This window comes from Heloderma suspectum, chromosome 2 (assembly GCF_057233095.1).
Source record: "Heloderma suspectum isolate Gila_16-S chromosome 2, 16-S_ref, whole genome shotgun sequence".
Classification (NCBI taxonomy): Eukaryota; Metazoa; Chordata; class Lepidosauria; order Squamata; family Helodermatidae; genus Heloderma; species Heloderma suspectum.
In genome coordinates this window covers 70545397-70569725 of record NC_139459.1, presented here as the reverse complement: position 1 = coordinate 70569725, position 24329 = coordinate 70545397, and the positions used below count along the sequence as shown (strand labels likewise).

Here is a 24329-nt window from a genome sequence, read left to right as displayed (position 1 = left end):
CTGTCCAGAGTGGTGAAGGAATACTTCAAACAAAGAAATAAATTTGTGCATACCTTTATTTCTTCCTAAAATAATGCTTGTGGACCAAGGGTTTTGAGCACTCTGAAGTGCTATAAAATTGAAAGTATTGGTTATTCTATTTTCTAGAATTCATTCTAATTCCTCATTGCCAAAACAGCAGCAGTTCTCATTGAATTTCATTTGTGTCAGCTGGAGCCATGGCTCCCATAGCAGCTATCACAAACAAGGTATTTATGGAGGGCCTAGCATTCCTTCCCCAAGTAGTGATCAAGTATGGTCAGGTTTTGATCGTGAACGCCATGAGGAGTGGATAATTTTGATCTTTCATTGTGTGGTGTGTATTTTTTTTTTTATTGCCCTACACTCTCAGTTGTCACAGCTGTTTGGGGTTTTTTTTTTCTTGCTTGCTTGCTTGCTTTAGAAATTAGGAAGCGATTGCACCCACCAAAATAACAGCGTGAAGGCACAGATACCCTGAAGCAGCATCTTTCAGAGCTCAGGGTACAATGTGTTTTAAATCCAGGCACCCTTTTTGCATTTCAGATAGAATTAATGGGAAACTATTTTGGCATAACTGATGCCAGGTTAGCAGAACAACTCCAGCAGGGATGCCTCTGTTTTGGGGCGGGGCCATTTCGGGAGCCATCCTATTCATGTTTAGACAGAAAGAAGTCCTACAACTCTCAGCATTCCCCAGTCACCATGCTGTCTGGGGAATGCTGGGAATTGTAGGATGTCCTTCCAACTAAACATGCATAAGATTGAGCCTTTAGCACACTCAGTGTTACATACAGCAACAGTGAAACCTTCAGGCTCAGCTCACACACAAGAGGCAAATGGCTTCAAAGGCTTTCTTAACCTAAACACAGATTTATGGATCTTTTCCAAAGACAGCACAAACCCTGTCGACAGCCTGCAACAGGGGCAAGCTGCCCCTGTATACTATTGTATTTATTGGCTTATTTACTATTATATTTATATCTTGCCTTTTTTTTCTTCTTGCAAAGAGCCCAAGGTGGCTTACATGTTTTCTTCTTCTCCATTTCATCCTCACAACAACCCCGTGAGTTAAGTTAGGCTGAGAGTCAATGACTGGCCCCAAATCCCCGAGTGAGCTTCAAGGCTGAGTGAGGACTAGAACCTGGATCTCCTGAGTCCCAGTCCAACACTTCAAATTTCAACATGTTGAATTGTGAAAGGCATTTTCAGCAAAACTCCGAGGGCAGTTCTTAGATTCACTCCATGTTCAAATGTGAAAGGTTGTCTAGTTTAGGACCATTTGTCTCACCTGGAATAAGGTATAATTTACTTATTGTATTTCTGTACCACCTTTCTGGGGCCAACCAAGGGATTACAAAAAGTTCAGAACATAAAAACCACAATCAAATAAAAACATATTAAGAATGGGTGATACTTGGCTCAACAATACTACAAGTGAGAAGGATCTTGGAATTGTTGTGGGTCGCAAGCTGAATACGAGCCAACAATGTGATGTGGCTGCAAAAAAGGCAAATGCTCTTTTGGGCTGCATTAAGAGAAGTATAGCTTCCAAATCACGTGAAGTACTAGTTCCCCTCTACTCAGCACTGGTTAGGCCTCATTTGGAGTACTGTGTCCAGTTCTGGGCACCACACTTTAAGAAGGATGCAGACAAACTGGAGAGGGTTCAGAGAAGGGCAATGAAGATGATCAGGGGACTGGAAACAAAGCCCTATGAAAAGAGACTGAAAGAACTGGGCATGATTAGCCTTGAGAAGACTGAGGGGAGATATGATAGTGCTCTTCAAGGACTTAAAAGGTTGTCACAGAGAGGAAGGCCAGGATCTCTTCTTGATCATCCCAGAGTGCAGGACATGGAATAATAAGCTGAAGTTACAAGACTTTAGATTCTGGCTGAACATCCCTAAGGTCCGTGTCCAGTTCTGGGCACCACACTTTAAGAAGGATGCAGACAAACTGGAGAGGGTTCAGAGGAGGGCAACGAAGATGATCAGGGGACTGAAAAAAAAGCCCTGTGAGGAGAGGCTGAAAGAACTGGGCATGTTTAGCCTTGAGAAGAGTAGACTGAGGGGAGATATGATAGCACTGTTGAAGTACTTGAAAGGTTGTCACAGAGAGGAAGGCCAGGATCTCTTCTCGATCATCCCAGAGCTCAGGACACGGAATAATGGGCTCAAGTGATAGGAAGCCAGATTCCGGCTGGACATCAGGAAAAACTTCCTAACTGTTAAAGCAAATATGACAATGGAACCAATTACCTAGGGAGGTGGTGGGCTCTCCCACACTGGAGGCATTCAAGATGAAGCTGGAAAGCCATCTGTCAGGGATGCTTTGTCTTAGATTCCTGCACTGAGCAGGGGGTTGCACTTGATGGTCTTATAGGCCCCTTCCAACCCTACTATGATTCTATGAATTTAGAAAAACACTAAAAACCATAACAATGATTTAAAAAGCCAAGTTAAAAAGATATGTCTTGACTCCCTTCCTGAATGCAGAGCGAGTGGGGATCAGTCGAAACTCCACAGGGAGTGTATTACAGAGTATGGGAACAACACAGGAGATAAGTCTGACAAATGGGTAGCTTCTTATATTCCTACGAGTTTAGTTCATGAAAGGTTATGCCATAATAAATGTGTTGGTCTTTCAGGTGCTCCAAGACTCTTTATTGTAACAGATTAACACAGCTACCTCCACCCCCAGAAGGCGTAAAATATTATTAGATTATCATTCTACACAAGTTCCCTCTTGGGGTGTTGTTACAAACAAGCACTATCTATCAATGGCAGAAGGGACCACAAAAAGTACCTGGTGATACTGCTTTGTAGCATCCAAATCCAGTCTAAGAAAAGCTTAATGGTGGCGCTAAATAAGACTTTCAAGTCCCCTTATGATAAATCATGGCTAAAGGGAAGCCAGTACTCATAGACAATACCTCCCCTATGGCCTAGCTCCCACAGAAAGGGCTGGCTTCAGGATCTTCTTTCCACTCTGCTCGTGGAAAGTGCCCTTCCCAATTTTGGTGAGCCCCCTCGCACCACAGCTCCTCTCATTCAGCAGGGTCCCATGACTCTCTATGTAGCATTTTCAGGGGGCTGGAGGGGCTGCCATGGGAACAAAGGGACAGGGTTATCTGCTTCTGCCAGCCCAGTCATACATGCCTAAGAGGTTCATCACACAAGGCTGAAATCCCACATTCTTACCAGGGCTTTCTGCTTCCAGATTCTTTGCAGGATTACAACTGGCTCCTTTACACAGATGGACACATGGTTTGTATTGAGAGAAGCCCTTCCTGAGCAAATTCTATATGTTTCTATACGTTTCATTTTACAGCCACTAGATGGTGCTGTGATAATAGTGCTTTGCCGTCATTACACACAGCAGATAGAATGGATTAATATCCCTTGTTGCTTTATCTTTGATCTTTTTGAAACTGGGATAAAGGAGGAAAGCACCGGAGATGTCCTGGAGGTAGACAACATCATGTAAAGGACCCACAAACGTCCGTGAATAGCCTGTCATGAGCATGCAATAAATTGCTTGTGTAGAATCCTAACTAAATTGTGCTCTAAATCTGGATCCTCTAGTTCCTTCCTCTACTTTCTGTAGGAGGAAATTATTAGCAACACCAGTCAGGAATCTCTTGGAGGGGCCATGTTTTGCAGAATTTGTGTTCCAACAAATATTGGGGAAATTGAAGTCCCCCATTACTACTACATCATGCTTCCTTGAAACATTGGCTATTTGCTTTTCAAAAGTTTCATCCTCGTCCTCTCCTTGATTGGGTGGCTGGTAGTAGACTCAGACCACCATGTTCCTTTTATTCTTTGCTCCATTTATTTTAACCCAGATGCTGTCGATGGGGCTACCAAACTTATCCTCCTGTATTTCTGTGCAGATATAGGTATTATTAACATATAGTGCAACTTCACCTTCCTTTCTGTTCCTCCTGTTCTTTTTGAACAAGTTATATCCTTCAATTGCGGTATTCCAGTCATGGGAGTCATCCCACCAATTTTCAGTTTGCACTTATCAGGTCATAATTTCCCCCCTGTATTAAGAGTTCAAGTTCGTTCTGTTTGTTTCCCATACTCTGGGCATTAGTGTATAGACATTGAAGACCACGTGCTTTATAGTCTGGCTTTCTTCCTACATGTTTTTGAAGACTATTATTGGGCACTATTAGTCCTTCCGTTGTGGTGCATGAGCCTTTGTCCATTGTTACCCCCAACTTTATGTCTCCCCCCCATAGGATTCAGTTTAAAGCCCTCCTGATGAAGTTCTTCATGCTGTGGCCAAACACATTCTTCTGAGCCCTTGTGAGGTGCAACCCATCCCTTGCCAACAGTCCATCTTCCAGGAAGTATAGCCCATGGTCCCAGAATCCAAATCTCTCACAGTGGCACCACCTTCGTAGCCAGTCATTCACCTGGAGTATTTTTCTTTCCCTTTCTGTCCCTCTTCTAACTACTGGAAGGATGGATGAGAAAACTATCTGGGCCCCAAAGTTCTTGAGTTTCCTTCCCAAAGCTTCAAAGTCTGATGTGATTTCTTTGTAGCTCCGCTTGGTGGTATCATTTGTTCCCACATGGATGAGAAGAAAGGGATACCTGTCAGTGGGCTTTATGAGTGTAGGCAACCCTTCAGTCATGTCTCTAATACATCCCCCTGGGAGACAGCATATCTGGCAAGTCCACGGGTCTTCGCGACATACTTGGGTTTTGATCCCACACAGCAAGGAGTCTCCCACTACTACTGCTCTTCTCTTCTTGTAGTTGTAGGCCTGGGTTTCATCGCCTCTGCTTGTCTGACCTTCAGCCTCTTGCTCACTCTCACACAGGTTCCCTTGTAATTCTTTCTCTGCAGGCTGTCTCATCCTCAGGTACCTGGAAACAGTTTCATAGCTCCACTGCTTCCACTGGTATAGAGTGGCTTCTAGTTCTTATTCTCCTAACTGTCATCTGTTTCCAAGGAGTATGCTCTACTTCATTTTTCCTCACCTCAGTAGTTTCCTCTTTGCCTCAGCTTGCTGTTGCTCTTCTAGCTTCTGTTCTTCACTTTGCTGCTGTAGTTCCACATTCTGTCCAAGAACTCTTCATGTTCTCTTATTCCCTAGAGGGTTGACACTCACCACTCCAGTCCTTGTATTTTTTCTTCCAACAGTGTGATCAACTTGCACTTGTTGCACATGTAGGCCATGTTGTTCTTAGGCAAGAAAACAAACATGGCACAAACATTGCAGGTCACCACCACTGGAGAGTCCTGTCCTTCCATAGCCTCTATTCCCTTTTTGTGTCTAGCTTTCTGATAGTTCTAGAGTAGCCTGTGCCTGGTCCTCTACTCACTGGAGGTTAAAAACACTGGCCCACTGGTATAGAAGTGTGTGTTACAAGAAAAAGAAATTTTTAAAAATGAAAAAGAAATGAAAAAACACACACGTTAGGGGGTCTCCCCCTTGACCTCCCCTGCCGAACTCCCCTGGCCAACTCCTGTTTTCTCCCCCTGTTTTCTCCCCATTTGCCTGCTCTGATTGCTCTCTCTCTCTGGGAGCTTGCTTGCTTCTGTAGTCCCTAGACCAGCTGGAGCAGCTTCCTCTGCTCTGCTCTGCGCTGCTGTGCTCAGCTGGGCAGTGGAAAACAGACTGAAACTTTCTGCCCACACAGCTGTTGGGAGTACTCAGGCCACACACCCTCAATTCAATTGGAACTCTCAGGAGCACCTGGTTGGTTGTGGCTCATATATGTGATCCACAACCAAATCAAGTATAATTGATTTCAGTGGGTCTGCTCTAAGCAGACATAGTCTGGATCCAACCTTTTGCTCTTAACATACCCGAAACAGACTCTTTGCCTGGAAGCCGAAAGGCCAAACAGTTCCAGCAAGAAGTGAAGAGTTTCACTTACCTCATGTATTTCCTTTCTCATGAATTATGCTTGTTGCTAAATGCTTCAATATGGCTTTGAGAAGTGGCCATTCGCAGCTCAGTAGAGATACCATTAGCAATTTATAAATATACCCTTCAGAACTCTTCTGACTTGGCAGTCAAACAGTGTGTAATAAACTGGCATTAAAATCATGTTGCTCCACACCCACTCCCCTCTCAGGAACTGTCTGCGATAGCAAAAAAGATCCAGAAACAAATTATTTTCTGGCTTTAATGAACACATCTAGCAATAACAGCAATAGTTGTGGCAACAGGAATGATGAACTTGGTGAAAAAATCTGGAGTCTTGTAAACACTTCAGCCTTCTGGCAGTGCCCCCACTGGGTTTATTTACAGCTTCAGTGTTACAAGGCAGAGACTATCTAATTATGCACATTTGGACTGGTTTCTATCACTCAAGTCCTTGGTTTACCCTTATTAATATTTTTCCTTTCTTTCTTTTTTTCTTTTGCTCTTGCGCTGCATGACAGCTTTAAATCTCCATGATCTTTCAAAAAGAATTGAAAATGCGCAAAGCTCTCTAAACAGGCCTCCTTCACATCTTCTGTTTCTTTTAGCAATGCAATAAAGGCCTCAAATCAGTGCTTCTCAAATGTTTTGAATTCAGGGGCCCTTTTCTAAACATACTTTACTTTCTAGGCATCCAGTTCACTGGCGGCCACCTCTTTGGCTGGCAAGGAGGCAGAATTCACCACACAGCTGAATGTGTACAGTCTCCCACTGTGTGATTAAGGATCTGTGGAATGGGGAACTGATCTAATTCACCACTGGCATTATAAGAAAACTAGAACAAGACATCTCAGAGCCTAACTAGATGTTGCATGGGACAGCCTGGAATTGATCTCCCAATGCCATTTTTTTTCTTCTAAAAGAACCCTCAGGGATTCTCACTTTGGATCAGGGCCATAGCATGTGATGGGGCATAACCCTTTACAACACTCCCAGTGCTAATAATTCCTCCCCCAAATCTGCTATTGGCTGGAGAGGGCAAAATGATTTTTTTTGGTCAAAATGAATGTTTTGCCCTGTTTCTCTGATCTTTCCCCCCAGGTGCAGGATTATCAATGTCTCCAAGCTTTGATGGGTAATATATTTCAAATGCTTGAGCTTCCAAACCATCAGAAGACCTTCTCATGACATTAGCCCCATTGATGAAACATCAACTGATCATCTTGGATGATAATCTCAACAAAACAAAGTGTCAGGCAGCAACTATGATATGTTACCCGGAAACAAAAATAATCCCAAACTTGCCAAGTCTGAAGTGCGTTGTGCGTGCATAGCATCTGTAGCAGGCAGACCTTGAAAACAGAGGAAGAAGGAAGATGAGAAATGCATATTGCAATCTCAGCTTTCAACGTCCATATGCACATGCATTTGAGAATGGCTTGCCAATGCAAAGTATTTATGTGCTGGTATGTGAGACTTGCAAAATGCAGTAAAAAGCACCAGCCCACAGTTTGGAAGGAGTGGCAGTGTGAAGGCACTGCATTGCATGTCGTAGGCTCTCCCACAGCATAAACATTTTGGAAAAAATGATCCATCGCTATAGGAACATACGAAGCTGCCTTCTACTGAGTCAGCCCATTGGACCATCTAACCCAGTATTGTCAATGCTGACTGGCACTTCCAGGGTTTCAGGCAGGGGTCTTTCCCAGTCCTACCTGGATATATATGGGATAGGAAAATCACTAGTAGCCAAATAACTTGTAATCTTAAACTTGCCCTAAGTAGTCAAATCAAATAACTGTGACCCAGGATACCTACACTGAGAAGTGCTGTACAGCGTGTTGGTCTCTGAGAACATTGGAAGTTGCTGTATACCATCAGCCCATTGGTCCTTCTAGCCCACTATTGTCTACACTGACTGGCAGTGGTTCTCCAGGGTTCTAGACAAGAATTTTTTCTGCGCTACGGGGAGATGCCAGGGATTGAACCTGGGGACGACTTCATGCAAATCAGGAGCTCACCACTGACCTACGGCCCCTTCTGTACAAAACCTATGTTCATTATCAAAATGGATATCGCAACAGGAGCCCTCCATAAGACAAGGGCTCAATAAAGTATTAGCTATCCTTGCCAAGCAAAGGCCACGTATTAGGTTAGAGCCTTTAAAGACTCAGGGAAATAAACAGATGTTTTATGATTTGGTTGCCATTTATACAATATGCAGAAGATGCCAAATTACAGACCTCCAAATTACAAAGCTGTACACCTTTGCTGAACTGCTTGTGTAATCCTACACTAGCACCCGGACCCAAATTGTGCCTCGCCCCCATTCATGCAAAGTAACTATACAATGGGGGTGGGCGGAGGTTAGGCTTGTGAGATCTACTTTGTTTTTCACTAGAACCCTGAGGTCTACCACCTAGAGCCAGGCTCACAAAGGTGGGCATAGGCAGGAGGAAGGAGGTGCCTCTGAGCACATGCTCAGCCCAGCAGTTTGTTTCAGTACCAGAGCTCACGCTCACACACAGATCCTTTCACTCACAAGTCTAACCTTGTTTTTCTCCAATCTTTCTTGATTTTAGCAGCCTAATGTGGGGGGGGGGGAGGCTATTTGTTTTCACTATTAAACCATTAGGAGACAGAAATCCTTGGTGATCAACTGCAAATCACCCAGAAGTCAACCGATAAATCCCAATCTGTCCTCTTTCAAGCCCTGCTATACACAATATGACATTCATTACTCTTCCCTCAAATTAAAACTCAAGACCACTACACAGCCCTGTATTTTAATGCTTATTTTAGCCTGTTATTACTTGTAATATGGTTTTAGACACCATTTTTAAAGCTGCCATTCTGTCATTAGCTGTATTGTAAAGAGAAACATTAATTAATCTCTTTTAAACCCCAAACATCAGTGGTAGAGGAGGGTGGAAAAGCTTGCAGGAAGAAAAAGCAGGATCTGATTGGGGCAAAGGAGATCTACCTCCTGGGAATAATTCTAGAAGAAATACACATCAAAATGAGTGACTTAACTAGGCACTGTAACCTCATCTGTTGGCAAATTAGATAATCTTACTATACATATAAATACTCCTAAGGAGTGATCTGATATTGTGGACTTGCAGCTATTAAAACAGCATGGATTTAACAGCATGTGGGAAGAAGGTTAAGCAAACATCTTAGCTGTAAAAAGCCATTAATGAGATATCATAAAATAGTAAGTATGAATATGGAAATCCTTTACAGTACTTGTACTCTGAGTAAGGTTGGGAGTTGGTGGGCTGGGCTGGAGAAACTGTAAAAGCAAGAAGTACATCATGGTGCTAAATATCTGCTAGAATCTTGATCACCATAAAAAAATCTAATTGAAATTAATTCTGTGCAAAGGAGTAGTACAAAGCTTTGCCATGATTTCAATTCAATTCTGATGTCAAAGGTCTCTTCGAAACAAGAGAAAATGCTGTTTTGCAGCACTCCAAGCCCAAAGCTAAACTGAAGAGCGGTCAGGACTATTCTTCTCCAATCCAGCCCACTGAGTAGAGATTAAGAGCACACAGGGCCTCCCCTCCCACTCAACATGCCAGTTCCATCTCTTGACATGGGCAGACTTCCATTCGAATATGGTCTGTATGCATAACATTGAATGTACATGGGTCAAAATCAAGTAGTTGATTAAAATCCATCATACAATTTTGGCCTATCTGCAACTATTTGGACTTTCTGCAACACTCCCCCCCACACACATGTGTCCAGGGGTTCAATGGAGCCCCCCCCCTACAAACACACAACCCCTGTGCATGACAGAACATTTCAGGAAGGAAGTGGCTGGGGTGGGGGGAGGTTTTAAATCTCATTTCCCCATCTGTGGTGGTTCTAATCCAGATTGAGGGGCCCCACACTTACTTTCAAAAGCAAAACACAAGAGTATCACCGGGATGCTACGTAATTAACATAACGTGTAGTTTGATCCTAAGCACATTTATTCAGAAGGAAGTTCCACCATGTTCAGCGAAGTTTACATCCAGGAAAGTGTGCTTGAGTTTTCAGCCTAAAAATGCTATGTAAGTAATTCATAATGGTGAGTACAGCGGTATGGGCACTAGTTCCTTGGGTTATAAATGGATTTAGTAATGCTTAAAGTAGATCCATTGAAATCAGTAGAATGTAAGGTAGTCATAATTAACTTCAGTCCCACTGATTTCAATGGTTCTCCTCTAAGCGTTTATTTATTTGATTTGTACCATACCTTTCTACCAAAAATGGCACTCAAGGTGGCTTACAATCACTCATAAAACTGGATAAAACACTAATAAGCAAATACATTAAAACACAATTAAAAACACAACAATAACAGAACAAAAACAGCATCCAGCTCAACAGATCCGCTTACACACCAAAGACCCACTTGAATAAAGTGATCTTTGCCTGCCGGCAGAAGGACAACAGGAAGGGAGCGAACCTAGCCTCCTTTGGCAGGGCGTTCTGCAGCCAGGGAGCGGCCACTGAGAAGGCTCTCTTTCACGTAGCTACCAAGCCACCTCTGACGGCAGTGGTTTCAAAAGAAGGGCCTCTCCCAAAGATCTTAAGAACTGGGCAGGCTTGTATGGGAGAAGGCAGTCTTTCAGGTAGCCTGGTCCACACCGTATCTGGCTTTATAGGTCATAACCAGCACTTTGAACTCTGCCCAGATACAGACCAGTAGCCCACCTTCAGATACACACACTTGAAACTAGAAGATTACAGGATGGGGCACTTGGATTGGGGGATAAATCATGACAGACCACTGCAACACTGCCTCCCCCCATCCAGGTCTTGCCTGATACAACATGGAGAACCTAGGTGGGCAAAGCTGGGAGAGATTTACTCCCTCAGTCCCATCCAACCAGGTCTCTGTGATACAGGCCAAGTCAGCACACTCATCTAGGTTCAGTTACTGGATGACTTTTGTTTTCCCATTCACCAACCTAGCATTCAGCAGCAGTGTCTTCAACCCAGGGGGACTTCACCAATACTACTCAGCTGGGAGCAACTAACACCCTGTTGTGTTCCCCAACCCCATAATGACTCAGCTGCCCCCCATATCTCCCTCTACCCTCTACTGTTCCAAGGGCTGCTTCTTGTATCCCTCCCTCTCTCTGTACCTTTTAGAAACACATCTCCCCACCAAAAGACAATAATTCTAGGTCTAACAACAATATATACAGCAAGCATGCAGATGTACGAACAATCCCTTCTCTCTTCCCCTCTGTTCAAAAGACTGGGTGGCATGATTAAATCTAGATCCAACCCCTTATGTTAAACTTGCTAGTCTGCTAATAAGGTTAATGCTACCTTCTTTGGGTCTTTTAATTAGGGGGAAAAAATATTCTGGTGACACTTCCAGAAAACTTGGATGTTACTCATTTTTTCAGACAATGAAATATTACTGTAACCACATAGAGGCTGCTGGAAACACCGCTTTGCGACAGCAGCAAGTTTGAAATCCATTCAACTTGTCAATTGCTCTAACTGCATGGAAAGTCTTTGTGCCAGCGCTCCACACTGCTGGGATCTACTACTGCTGGCATGAAAACTCCTTCCTTGGCTTCACTGGCTTCTGATTTGTTTCTGGACCCCATTCAAAGTAGGGATGGATGAGCATTTCATTCGGCTTGGATTTTGATGCAAACGTACCAGATTCACACTTCCTGAGTTTATACATGAACTGGAATGCAATTGCACTCTGAAATCTGCACATTTCCAAATGTTGCTATCAAGTTTGTCAATTAAAAATGCACACAAAAACTGTGTATTAGGAAAAAGTGAGCACAAAATGTGCATATTAAGGAAATGCACGTACAAAATCACTATATGGAATGGGGGGAGGGAATAAATAGATTTTAAAAACTGCACAAAAATATGTATTAGCAGAAATGCACACAAAAATGTGTACACATTTTTGCATGGACTTTTAAAAACTAAATTCACAAATTGCCATGGAAACTGAACAGAACAAAGTTAATGATGGTGCCTACGTTAATGCCATTCCAACACCAGGCTGCTTGTTTTCCCAGGCCTTCTTAAAGCTTTTAAACATTACTTCTATTATCTTTAGATTGATATTAATATTAATAATCTCTGTTTTCATAGCAGTTGCTTGGTTTTGGCCCACATAAGATTGTTTTAGCTTTTTTATTTTTTTTAATGTGATCAGGTTATTTGACTGGGCTTGGTGTTTGCTTTATCCTCTGTGAAGGTGTTGGATTTTAGTGTGGAATTTAGTCACATTATTGTATGTTACGTTTTAATCTCTTTAGAGAGCAATCCTGTGCCCCTAGACAGTGTCTGAGGGGCCATGGGATATTATGGATTCCCAGCTCCGATGTCAGGGACAGTGCTCTGACCTCGGAGCTGAGTATCAGAGCTCTGACCCCCCTCCCTGCTTCCCATCGGTGCGGAAAGAAGCATGCAGCTACCTCTCCAAGGTCAGGAACATGGCCTCAGAGAGAGGAAACAGGGAGCATTTCGGTGGGCAGGGATGGGAGGAGACTGGAGAGGTCAAGATACAAGCTAGCCTGAGGCCTCTCCAGCCGCCTTCCCTCCCCCTCCAAGATGCCCCAGGTAGACGGGCAAAAAATCCTGTCTAGCAAAAATGCAGAGCGGATCACCTCCGCCACTCCTCCTGCCCTGCATGGGATGCTCATAAGCCTCCAAGTTCAGGGGCTTACGACCATTGAGGGCACAACTCATAGGACTGCGCCCTTAAACATGTACATTGAATCTATCTACAAAGATAATTGTTGTTCATTGCCCGAAGAATGTATTTTATGAGGTGACAAACAAATATAAATAATAAATACATTCTGGGGTAAGAATGAGATTTGTTGTTGTTCAGTCATTCAGTCGTGTCCGATTCTTCATGACCCCATGGACCATAGCACGCCAGGCCTTCCTGTCCTGCGCTCTCTCTCCCAGATTTCCTTTAGGATTGACTGATTTGACCTCCTTGAAGTCCAGGGGACTCGTAAGAGTCTTCTCCAGCACCACAGTTCGAAAGCATCAATTCTTCGGCACTCAGCCTTCCTTATAGTCCAGCTCTCACAGCCATACATTACTACTGGGAAAACCATAGCTTTGATTAGACGGACCTTTGTCGGCAAGGTGATGTCTCTGCTTCTTACTATGCTGTCTGGGTTTGCCATAGCTTTCCTCCCAAGGAGCAAGCATCTTTTAATTTCATGGCTACAGTCACCGTCTGCCGTGATCTTGGAGCCCAAGAAAGTAAAATCTGTCACTGCTTCCATTTCTTCCCCTTCTAGATGCCAGGAAGTGATAGGGCCAGATGCCATGATCTTAGTTTTTTTAATGTTGTGTTTCAAACCAGCTTTTGCACTCTCCTCTTTCACCCTCAACAAGAGGCTCTTTAGATCCTCTTCGCTTTCTGCCATTAGGGTGGTATCGTCTGCATATTGGAGATTGTTGATAATTCTCCCAGCAATCTTAATTCCGACCTCTGATTCATCCAACCCGGCATTTCTCATGATGTACTCTGCATATAAGTTAAATAAGCAGGGTGACAATATGCAGCCTTGTCGTACTCCTTTCCCAATTTTGAACCACTCGGTTGTTCCATGTCTGGTACTTACTGTTGCTTCTTGACCCTCGTACAGGTTTCTCAGGGGACAGGTAAGATGGTCTGGTACTCCCATCACTTTAAGAATTTGCCACAGTTTGTTGTGATCCACACAATCAAAGGCTTTAGCGTAGTCAATGAAGCAGAAATAGACGTTTTTCTGGAATTCTCTTGCTTTCTCCATGATCCAGCAAATGTTGGCGATAAGATCTCTAGTTCCTCTGCCTCTTCGAAACCCAGCTTGTACTTCCGGTAGTTCTCGGTTTGCATACTGCTGAAGCCTAGCTTGTATGATTTTGAGCATCACCTTGCTGGCATGTGAAATGAGCGCAATTGTGCGGTAGTTTGAACACTCTTTGGCATTGCCCTTCTTTGGAATTGGAATGTAAACTGACCTTTTCCAGTCTTGTGGCCATTGTTGAGTGTTCCAAATTTGTTAGCATATTGAATGCAGCACTTTAACAACATCATCTTTTAGGATTTTAAATAGCTCAGCTGGAATACTGTCATCTCCGCTAGCTTTGTTGTTACTAATGCTTCCTAAGGCCCACTTGACTTCACTCTCAAGGATGTCCGGCTCAAGTTTAGTGACCACACTATCATGGCTATCAGAGACATTCAGATCTTTCCTGTATAGTTCTTCTGTGTATTCCTTCCACCTCTTCTTAATCTCATCTGCTTTTGTTAGGTCCCTGCCTTCTTGGTCCTTTATCATGCCCGTCTTTGCACAAAACGTTCCCTTGAGGTCTCCAATTTTCTTGAAGAGATCTCTAGTCTTTCCCATTCTGTTGTTTTCCTCGATTTCTTTGCATTGTTCATTTAAGAAGGCCTTCTTGTCTCTCCATGCTATTCTCTGGAAATCTGCATTCAGTTGGATATATCTTCCCCTTTCTCCCTTGCTTTTCGCTTCCCTTCTTTCCTCAGCTAATTGTAAAGCCTCATCAGACAGCCACTTGGCTTTCTTGCATTTCTTTTTCTTTGGGATGGATTTCGTTGCTGCCTCCTGAACAATGTTATGGACCTCCGTCCATAGTTCCTCAGGCACTCTGTCTATCAGGTCTAATCCCTGAAATCTATTCGTCACCTCCACTGTATATTCATAAGGGATATGATTTAGGTCATACCTGAATGGTTTAGTGTTTTTCCCTACGTTCTTCAATTTAAGCTGGAATTTTGCAACAAGAAGCTCATGATCTGAGCCACAGTCAGCTCCAGGTCTTGTTTTTACTGACTGTACAGAGCTTCTCCATCTTTGGCTGCAAAGGACATAATCAATCTGATTTCGATATTGACCATCTGGTGATGTCCATGTGTAGAGTTGTCTCTTGTGCTGTTGGAAAAGAGTGTTTGCTATGATCAGCGTGTTCTCTTGGCAAAACTCTATTAGCTTTTGTCCTGCTTCATTTTGTACACCAAGGCCATGCCTGCCTGTTATCCCGGTGATTTCTTGACTTCCTACTTTAGCATTCCAGTCCCCTATGATGAAGAGGACATCTTTTTTTGGTGTTAGTTCTAGAAGGTGTTGTAGGTCTTCATAGAACCAATCAACCTCAGCTTCTTTGGCATCAGTGGTTGGGGCATAGACTTGAATTACTGTGATGTTGAATGGTTTGCCTTGGATTCGTACTGAGATCATTCTATCATTTTTAAGATTGTACCCCAGTATTGCTTTTCCCACCCTTTTGTTGACTATGAGTGCTGCTCCATTTCTTCTAAGGGATTCTTGCCCACAATAGTAGATATGATGGTCACCTGAATTAAATTCGCCCATGCCTGTCCATTTTAGTTCGCTGATTCCCAAGATGTCAATGTTCAATCTTGCCATCTCATGTTTGACCACCTCCAGCTTACCTTGATTCATTGATCTGACATTCCAGGTTCCTAAACAATATTGTTCTTTACAGCATCGGATTTTCTTTTCACCACCAGACACATCACACAGCTGAGTGTCCTTTCGGCTTTGGCCCAGCCGCTTCACTCTTTCTGGCACTACTTGGAAATACCCTCTGCTCTTCCCCAGTAGTATATTGGACACCTTCTGACCTGAGGGGCTCATCTTCCGGCATCATATCTTTTAGCCTTGTGTTCCATGAGGTTTTCATGGCAAGAATACTGGAGTGGGTTGCCATTTCCTTCTCCAGTGGACCACATTTTGTCAGAACTCTCTGCCATGACCTGTCCATCTTGGGTGGCCCTGCACGGCATAGCTTATGGCTTCACTGAGTTATGCAAGCCCCTTCACACAGATATCTTTTTTGAATGTTGCTGCTGATGATAAAGGACCTAAAATTTTCAGAGATGAAAAGATAAGACAGTCCTGGACAATAGGCTCACCATTCAATAGACATGATACAAAAGGAAAAAGGAACAGGGTGGGAAGAGGAAAGCATGCCTGAAACAGCAGCTCCTTCTCTGTCTCATGGACAGGGCCAGGCCAGTTCCCCCTTGCTGCAATGTTGTTCCTGCAAGGCAGGGGCACTGCCTCGAAGGCAGAGGCCAGAGTATGCTTCCCTTTCAAGTGTCGTCTCTCACCCAAACCTACCTACGTCTATCTGTGGCACTTAGTAGGAGGAAGAGGCAACATTTCCCGCCCTTTGGTTTGGCTTCCAATTTGCAGAATGGGTTCTGGCTAGCTCAAAAAAAGAGAGAGAAAATGTAAGTCGTTTGCTAAATTTATCTTAGCTATGAGTAGTCCATACATAAATGCCTCTTAATCTCGACTTGACAGTAAGAGTCAGGATTACTAGACTCTATAGAGAAAACATAGTTCAGAATAAACTTTACATTTCTGTACTTGGTTTCCAATTTTGTAAAATGGGGTTAAATACATGAGTTTACAATTGGATATTGTTTATTAATATATGCACAGTATCTTGAGATTCTCAGAAGGAAGGTGCAGTAGAAGTGTAAATTAGTACTCTATGTGTGAAAATTTAAGAAGACACCAATAGTATTTATAATTATGCATCCACAAGATAACTATCTCATAAAACAGAAACAGACCTTTTTGCTTAGGAACTCAGTTAAATCCCCTACCCTCTAAGCTTTCTAATAATAGTCCCATATCATTCAGCAGGGGGATATCATCAAATGGTATAACAATGAACTGAGAAGCTTTCCAATAAAGCAAATATTTTTATTCAGGAGAGGCAGAGTGCTTCTTTTTGTTAATACAAAAAAGTACCCCCCAGTGCTTCACAATTCTCTGCTGAGTGAACTTCTCTTTCTGCCACAAATATTCACATTTTAAGTGCTTTACTGAATTGCATGTTTCTTGTTCATTTATTAGTCCTTGTCAAAGCATCAGAGGAGTTAAGAGTCTTATTTGGAAGGATGTTGCAGGAGGGGAAGATTAAATGGAGTACTGGCTGTATTCAATTCCGCCAGCTTGGGAAGATTTTATACCTTTCTTGATGCTGCTGCTGGTGAGATTGGTACATTCCACTTCCTGGGCTATGCATAAGACACAGAGCTAAAGAAAATTAAAATAAAGTTAATTGAATTTGGCTTCATTTCTCTCTCACTAAAATATCCTGTCCATATGCTTGCTTATTTCTGCTGCAATCCTCTCTTATTTGTGCCTCCTATTTCTAATATAATATAAACCAGAGTATTGTGCTCTGTCATTAACCCTGGTGTGGCTTCCCCAGCATGGAATCGGAAGTAGAAAATGTTGTATATTACCTTCATGTGTGTATTATGAAGTGGTGGTTGAATAATAGTGCACATCATTTGCCATACATGAACACAAGATTAAAATTATTATTTTGGATTAAGCAAACAAAAAAAGAGGGGAAAAATAAGAAATATGGTTCTACTGCAGACACTCTAGTGTGAAATGAACTTTTCTTGGTATTCTCATGTCATTGGTAGGGGAAAGCCAACTCTCTTCTCCAGACAGTGCTCTGGGGACTATAAATACGTTTTGTTACAAAACCTGGCTGCTGAACAGAATAGTGAGGTTCTGTAATAAATCTCCAAGTACGCATTGTCTGATGGATTACATACACTACCCAAAGAACAATGTAGCAAGCTGGGGAATTTATCTGATCCTGTCACAATCTTTGGTTATCCTTCTGTCATGAGCCTCTGAACCTGGAATATTTGGCTATCTATACAGCTGCCCCATGTATTGTGCTGAGAGAACTACAGTTTGGAGCATCTTCCTGGAAATGTTCTCGGGCTCTGGACTGGCTCCACCACCTAGACTGGCTATTGGGCACTCCTAGATAGGGGGCTTCTTCACACGGAACTTTTATCCTGCTATTGAGATTGCTCACTCACAGAAGTTTGCAGGTCCTTTTCATGATGTTGTCAACCTCCAGGGCACACCCAGAGGTATTTCCTGGTTATTCCATGTTAAACAAATCCATAAATAATGAAGTATTAAAATACGTTCTTGAGCACGCTCCGGGAGAGAGCGCAGGACAGGAAGGCCTGGCATGCTATGGTCCATGGGGTCACGAAGAGTCGGACACGACTGAACGACTGAACAACAACAACAATTAAAATACGTTGGATTGTTGCACTATTAAAATAGCCACTAGATAGCACTATTTCATTATGTTCTATGGACCCTTGAAAACTAAAAACTTCCCCTCTCAGCAATCCTGTCGTTGCCATCTGGGAGCCCCTTGTAAACATGGAAAGGCTCCACAATAGTAGGACTGTGGATTTTTTCTTTAATGTAAAGCTAGCCAGGAAGGATTAGAAAAAAAATCCTCTTTGGGCTGGAACTTCACCTGAGCAACAATAGTCTTCTTGGCTCGGCTGTAGCTATGTTCCAGTGTTCAGTCTACATAGGAAGTACGTGAGGAGAGGGAACACGCTAGCCCTGCCCCCTCCTTGCACATTTCTGTCACCCTGTACTCATGCAGTTGTCTGAACAAGAGAGCTTCCATTTCTGTGGAGGCTCTCCATGTGAGCCAGGATGCTGGAATCCATGTTTCTCTGTGTGCTTCAGCCCCGATTCTTGACCTGGCCTTCAGTTCTGACCTCCTGGCACAATTTCTAGCTCCTGGTGCCATCCCTAAGCTCCCTTCTGACAGTTGCCAAGGGCTCAGCCCTGACACCTTCAAAATGAGACTGCGGGCATTTTTTTTTTTTTTTAACCTTGCTTACGATTTTCATGAACAACAAATCGAGCCTGTAGGCTTTGGTATTATGCCATGGCCACTTAATGGATATAACTCTTGCCTATCTCTCTAAAAAGAAAAATCCCTTAAAGCAGAATCAGTTGAGGTACTGACTGAGCACAAACTTACCTCAGCTCAGCTAAATGACACCCAATGAAACAAAACCCTAGGTGGCCAAGCAAAATGGACTCCTCACCAATCAATGCTCATCCTGCTCAAGTGATTGAAACAAACAGAAGAGTGAAGAGGGAGCACCCTCCCACTCATGCTGGCCTTAAGCTGTGACATGGCTAACAGCAGGCAAACAGGGTTTGCTGATTGCATGTCCTGGAGGTTGGGCCCAAAGAGCAGTCTGGGGATTCTGCTCATGTACCACCCATCCCACTGCATGACAGACTCCCTCACCGAGGTGCTTGAGGTGGTCTCTGATGTGCGTGTGCAGTCCCCTAGCTTGTTGGTGTTGGGGGACTTCAGTTTACATTTGGAGGCCATCCTCGTGGGGGTGCCTTGGGACTTCATGGAGAACATGACTTCCTTGGAGCTGCACCCTATTCCAACTGGACCCACCCATGTAGCCAGTCATGCATTAGACCTTGTGTTTGTTTCCGGAGACGTGGGGAGTGATCTTGAAATCAGGGGTATATCCACCACCACCACCCTTGTCATGGTAAGATCACTACCTGGTGGGGGTTGGACTTCTTGGTTCCACAACCCCTCCACAGGGGTGGGGGAGTCATTAAGGTGGTCTGCCCCAGGCGTCTTATGGATCCAAATGGATTCCTAACTGGGCTTGGGGATTCTTTGGAGCATGCAAATGGCCGCTTGGCTGAGACCCTGATGGATGGCTGGAATGCTGCAATCACTGGGGTATTAGACCGGGTGACTCTGAGACACCCTCTCCCCATGAACAGAGCTCAGACTGCACCATGGTTCACCCCATGGTTGCGAGCTCTGAAGCAGGAGGTGAGATGACTAGCATGCTGGTGGCAGAAATCTCACTCCGAAGACCATCGGACATGGGTTAGAGCTATAGCTTCAGCCTACCACATGGCAATAGGAGCAGCAAAAAAGAATTTTTTTGCTGCCTCTATCGTGTCTGCAGAGTGCTGTCCCAGGAGGCTGTTCCAAGTGGTCCGGAACCTGGTTAGTCCAGTTGTTCCAGAACCAGTGGAGCCTTCTAAGGCCTCCTGTGATGAGTTTGCAAAGCACTTTGTGGATAAAATCGACTGGATCAGGAGTACTATTCCGTGCACTGAATAAGGGGCGGCCAGCAGCAGACTGGCTGTGTGGGATCGGTTCCAGCTTCTTCCTTCTGAGGAAGTGGGCAAGGTGCTTTCACCTGTAAGGCTGACCACCCGCTTACTCGATCCTTGCCCATCTTGGCTCATTATGAGCTGCAGGGAGAGATTTAGGGAAGGGATCAAGGCGGTGGTGAACGCCTCCCTTGAGGAGGGAGTGATGCCATCAGTCCTCAAGGAGGCAGTGATAAGACCACTGTTAAAGAAGCCCTCCTTGGATCCCTAAGACTTGAACAACTTTCACCCAGTCTCGACTCTGCCATTTTGGGGCAAGATGATTGAGTGAGTGGTGACGTTACAGTTGCAGGCACACTTGGAAGAAGCCGATTATGTGGATCCATTTCAGCCAGGCTTCAGGCCTGGGCATGGGACAGAAACGGCCTTGGTCACCTTGGTGGATGCTATGGAGAGGGCTCTGGATAGGGGCAAATGCTCCTTCCTTGTTCTCCTTGCTCTCTCAGTGACTTTTGATACCGCTGACCACGGAATCCTCCTGGACAGCCTGGGGGGGTTGGGCCTAGGGGACACTGTATGACAGTGGTTCCGGTCCTTCCTCTCTGACAGGTACCAGAGGGTAGCTCTCGGGGAGGAGACTTCAGACCCTTGGCTTGTGGGGTTTTAAATAACATCTCTCCCCGATGTTATTTAACATCTATGCGAAGCTGCTGGGGGCTATCATCAGGAGGTTTGGAGTGCAGTGTCACCAATATGCAGATCAATGCAACTCTTCCTCTCATTTAAATCCTTACCAAGGTTGGCTGTAGAAACCCTTTCCTAAGTGTCTGGAGTCGGTGTGTGGCTGGATGGAAAGGACTAAGCTGAAACAGAACCCTGACAAAAACTGAAGTACTTTTTGTGGGAGACAAGGGGAGTTTGGGGAATGTTGACCTGGTGTTGAGTGGGGTGCAGCTGCCCATGAAGGACCAGATCCCCAGTCTGGGAGTCATTTTAGACTCCCAACTGTCCATGAAGGATCAGGTGTCAGCCGTGAGCTGGGCAGCGCTGTACCAACTCCATCTGATACGGCAGCTGCGCCTCTATCTCCCTAGCCACCTGCTCCCATCAGCAGTTCATGCCCCGGTCTCCTCTTGCCTAGACTACTGTAATGTGCTCTCTGTGGGGTTACCCTTGAAGACAGTTCGGAAGTTGCAGCTGGTGAAGAACACGGTGGCCTACCTGATTAAAGGCAGCCATCAGCAAGACCACATCACTCCAGTGCTGAAGGAGTTGCACTGGTTACCAGTTGTTTTCTGGGCCCAATTCAAGGTGTTGGCATTGACCTTTAAAACCCTATATGGTTCCTGTCCAGTCTATCTTAAGGAGCGCTTCCAACAACACCAAGGATGCTGCTCAAGGAGATCAGCCACGAAAGGCCTTCTGTCTGTCCCATCAGCCAGGACAGCTAGGCTGGTGAGGACTAGGGAGAGGGCCTTTTTTGTGGTGGCCCCCACTCTGTTGAATTCCCTCCCTAGTGACCTCCACCATGCCCCATCTTTGATGAGCTTCTGCCGGGCTTTGAAAACCTGGCTGCTCAGGCAGGCATTTGGGGTGGGCTAGGATTTTTTTTAGAACAATGTTGTTTTGTTCAGTTGAGTATGAACATTTCGTGTTGTTATTTGTACTGTATGCTACCTAGAGTGGCCAGGTAGCCAGCCAGATGGGCGGCTAAGGAATCAAACAAACAAACAAACAAACAAACAAAATTTAACCATACTGGTTACAGAAAGACCATAGTAAATGATACAGTGATTTTCAAACATAACCCCCCTATGCAAACAATTATGGGGCATATTCTCAGGTTCACATGGGGTACTGCCAGTCCTATTGGGTCCGAGAGTCACCCTGCCTGAACCAAGAGCGCTTCAGAAAAGTTCAGCATGTTCCTGTGGCTGGACGTTGAAGGAGAATGTCAGCAGTGGCAGACACAAGCTTTGTCTGCCATTACTAATCTTCTCACTAAGGACCCCAACAAGCTTCTGAGGAACCCAAACCTTCCCCGGCATACAGTTTAGAAACCATAAAAAATGAAAAATAAACTCCCATATAGCTGTAACAGTGGAATCAGTGGAATTTATCTACAGATAGGCTGTAAATCAAATTCTCTGCTAGTGAAAGATGCTAGATTGATACGTTCTATTTCTGTAGAGAAGTCAAGTCACTTGTAGAAGCAGTTGACACTGCCTAACAGTCATTTTTTGTTGACTGACAGCATCCCCAGGGGAATCTCTATGATCCATGCTCTGTCCATCTTTAACCTGTCTGTTGAGATTTCCAAACAAAGGTGTGGGTGTTTTGCAATAGACTTCCCAGACGATTTGGAGTGAAAAATGTGGTCCATCCTTTTCTGAGTTGGATTGAAATTAGGGACCTAGCCACCAAGAACTGTATACCTTTATTACCAGTCCTCACTCTTCTAATATATAACATTTTTGTATACCTACATACACATTTCTCTGCCTATTATCTTTCTTTGAAAAATAGATGCGACAGTTGTGCCCTGAATTGTTTAATGGTGTTGCAAAAAAGACACATGCCATTTGGGGATAAATTAGCACAAAAATGGCATGCGTGTAATGGGGAGTAGATAATGCCACCATTCCATTCAATACTGCTTAGGGTCTCTGTTGGGCAATCATGTTCAGTTTGGGTTGCCACAAATTAAGATGCCTTTGGGTGGAGTCAGACAAAGTGATGAAGTGTTTAGAATGCAAGATACAGTGGAAGAGAAGAAGGAACTGGGCATGTTTACCATGTGACAGTCTCACTACTTCCTTTGTCCCTGTGGCTGTACTGGGGACTTGGCCACCTCTGCTACACAGGTGTTGCAATATCTCACTAGAGAGGAGGATATAGGATGTTGTTGTTGTTCAGTCGTTCAGTCGTGTCCGACTCTTCGTGACCCCATGGACCATAGCATGCCAGGCCTTCCTGTCCTCCGCTCTCTCCCGGAGTGTGCTCAAGTCCATATTCATTGCATCAGTGATGCTACCTAGCCATCTCATCCTCTGCCATCCCCTTCTCGTTTTGCCTTCAATCTTTCCCAGCGGCTATAGGATGCCTACTAATCAAAGTTAGTATTGGATACACAATAAATAGAAGAAGGCTCAACTCATGTAGTTAAGTTATAACTGACTATTCTCTGTTAAGAAAAGTAGATACAACATACTCAGAATAAGCAATTTTAAGACATGCAAGATACTCTAATAGAAAATCTGCTAGTTAGAGTTCAAATATATTGTCTAATGCCAATACAAAAAGATCTTACCCACAGCCTGTCAGTAGAGCTTTCCTCTGGCGCAGCAGAGTTGGGTGGAAGCTACTTTCCCTAAAACCTGAGGAAGTTATACTGCTTTTTGAATCTAATTATTTCTCTAGAACAAAATTTGTTGTTCTGGATATTATGCCAAGGTGACAGCACGGCTCCAGTATTGTATTTTATTAATCTGGGACTATTCCAGTAGTCATTTTTACATGCAAGGCCAGATTTGAACTGGGAAGTCTGATAATTCTTAGAAGCTACTTTGGCACAAGGCCAGATTTGAACCAGAAGTAAGGGGTGGACTTTGGATCCAAAGTCTGCATCTTTCTCTTGACACCACTAGTCTTTCCCAGAATATAAGGGGAGAAAAAGTATTTAAGAAAATTATCTATTATTTACTTATATTAAACAACAGTTTATTCTTAACTCATTTTAATTATTCATTTATAAATCCCCCCTTTTTTCAAACCTCTTTTTAAAATGACATTTCTTTCTTCTTCTTTCCTTCAAGATAGCATTTTGGCTGAATGCCCAGACTTGTTAAGATAAGGGTAGGGAGTAACTGTCCTCGAATTCATGTTCCACTAGATTCTTGATAGCTTTTTGTAGAATTGTTTGTATATTTCTTTTTAACCTGAAGCTCCATCTACATCTGGGTCTCACAGAGTTCTGTGCATCTGGCTTCTGAAACACCCAAATGCTAGCGCACGTTTACTCTTGCTTTCATTGTATGGCTGTATCTTAAGATGTGTATCACTCCTTTTAGTCCTCTGGGCCTGGAACAATCATAGATGAGGAAAGTCTATGAGGAAAGATGAGATAGGAAAGGGGATATAGATGAGGAAAGTTAGGATGGATCTTATTTTTTGTGCTCTTAGGCTGCGATCCTGTATCCGCTTACCTAGAAGTACGTCCTATTGAAACATCTGAGTAGACATGTTTAGGATTGTGCTGTTAGAATACAACAATTTCTTGATACAATGCTAATTATACCAATCAGTACTTGAGCCTCCTATATCAAGACAAGAAAACATATTTATTTTGGTGGATGTATGCCTTGACAATAACATTCTAGCTTAGAAAACGTAAAAACACAAGATAACAAATTTAAAAC

The 24329-nt window shown here is 43.7% G+C and overlaps 1 long non-coding RNA gene across 1 annotated transcript in view; it reads right to left on the bottom strand.

The window, feature by feature from the left end:
* LOC146352329 (uncharacterized) overlaps positions 1-23401 on the bottom strand; it is a 62757-nt gene extending 39356 nt beyond the window's left edge. The window contains exons 1-2 of the long non-coding RNA XR_014787681.1: positions 23222-23401; positions 16929-16995 (exon numbers count right to left, since the gene is read on the bottom strand). This is a non-coding gene — a long non-coding RNA (uncharacterized LOC146352329). The remainder of the gene's footprint in view (positions 1-16928; positions 16996-23221) is intronic.
* Between the last annotated feature and the right edge of the window lie 928 nt (positions 23402-24329).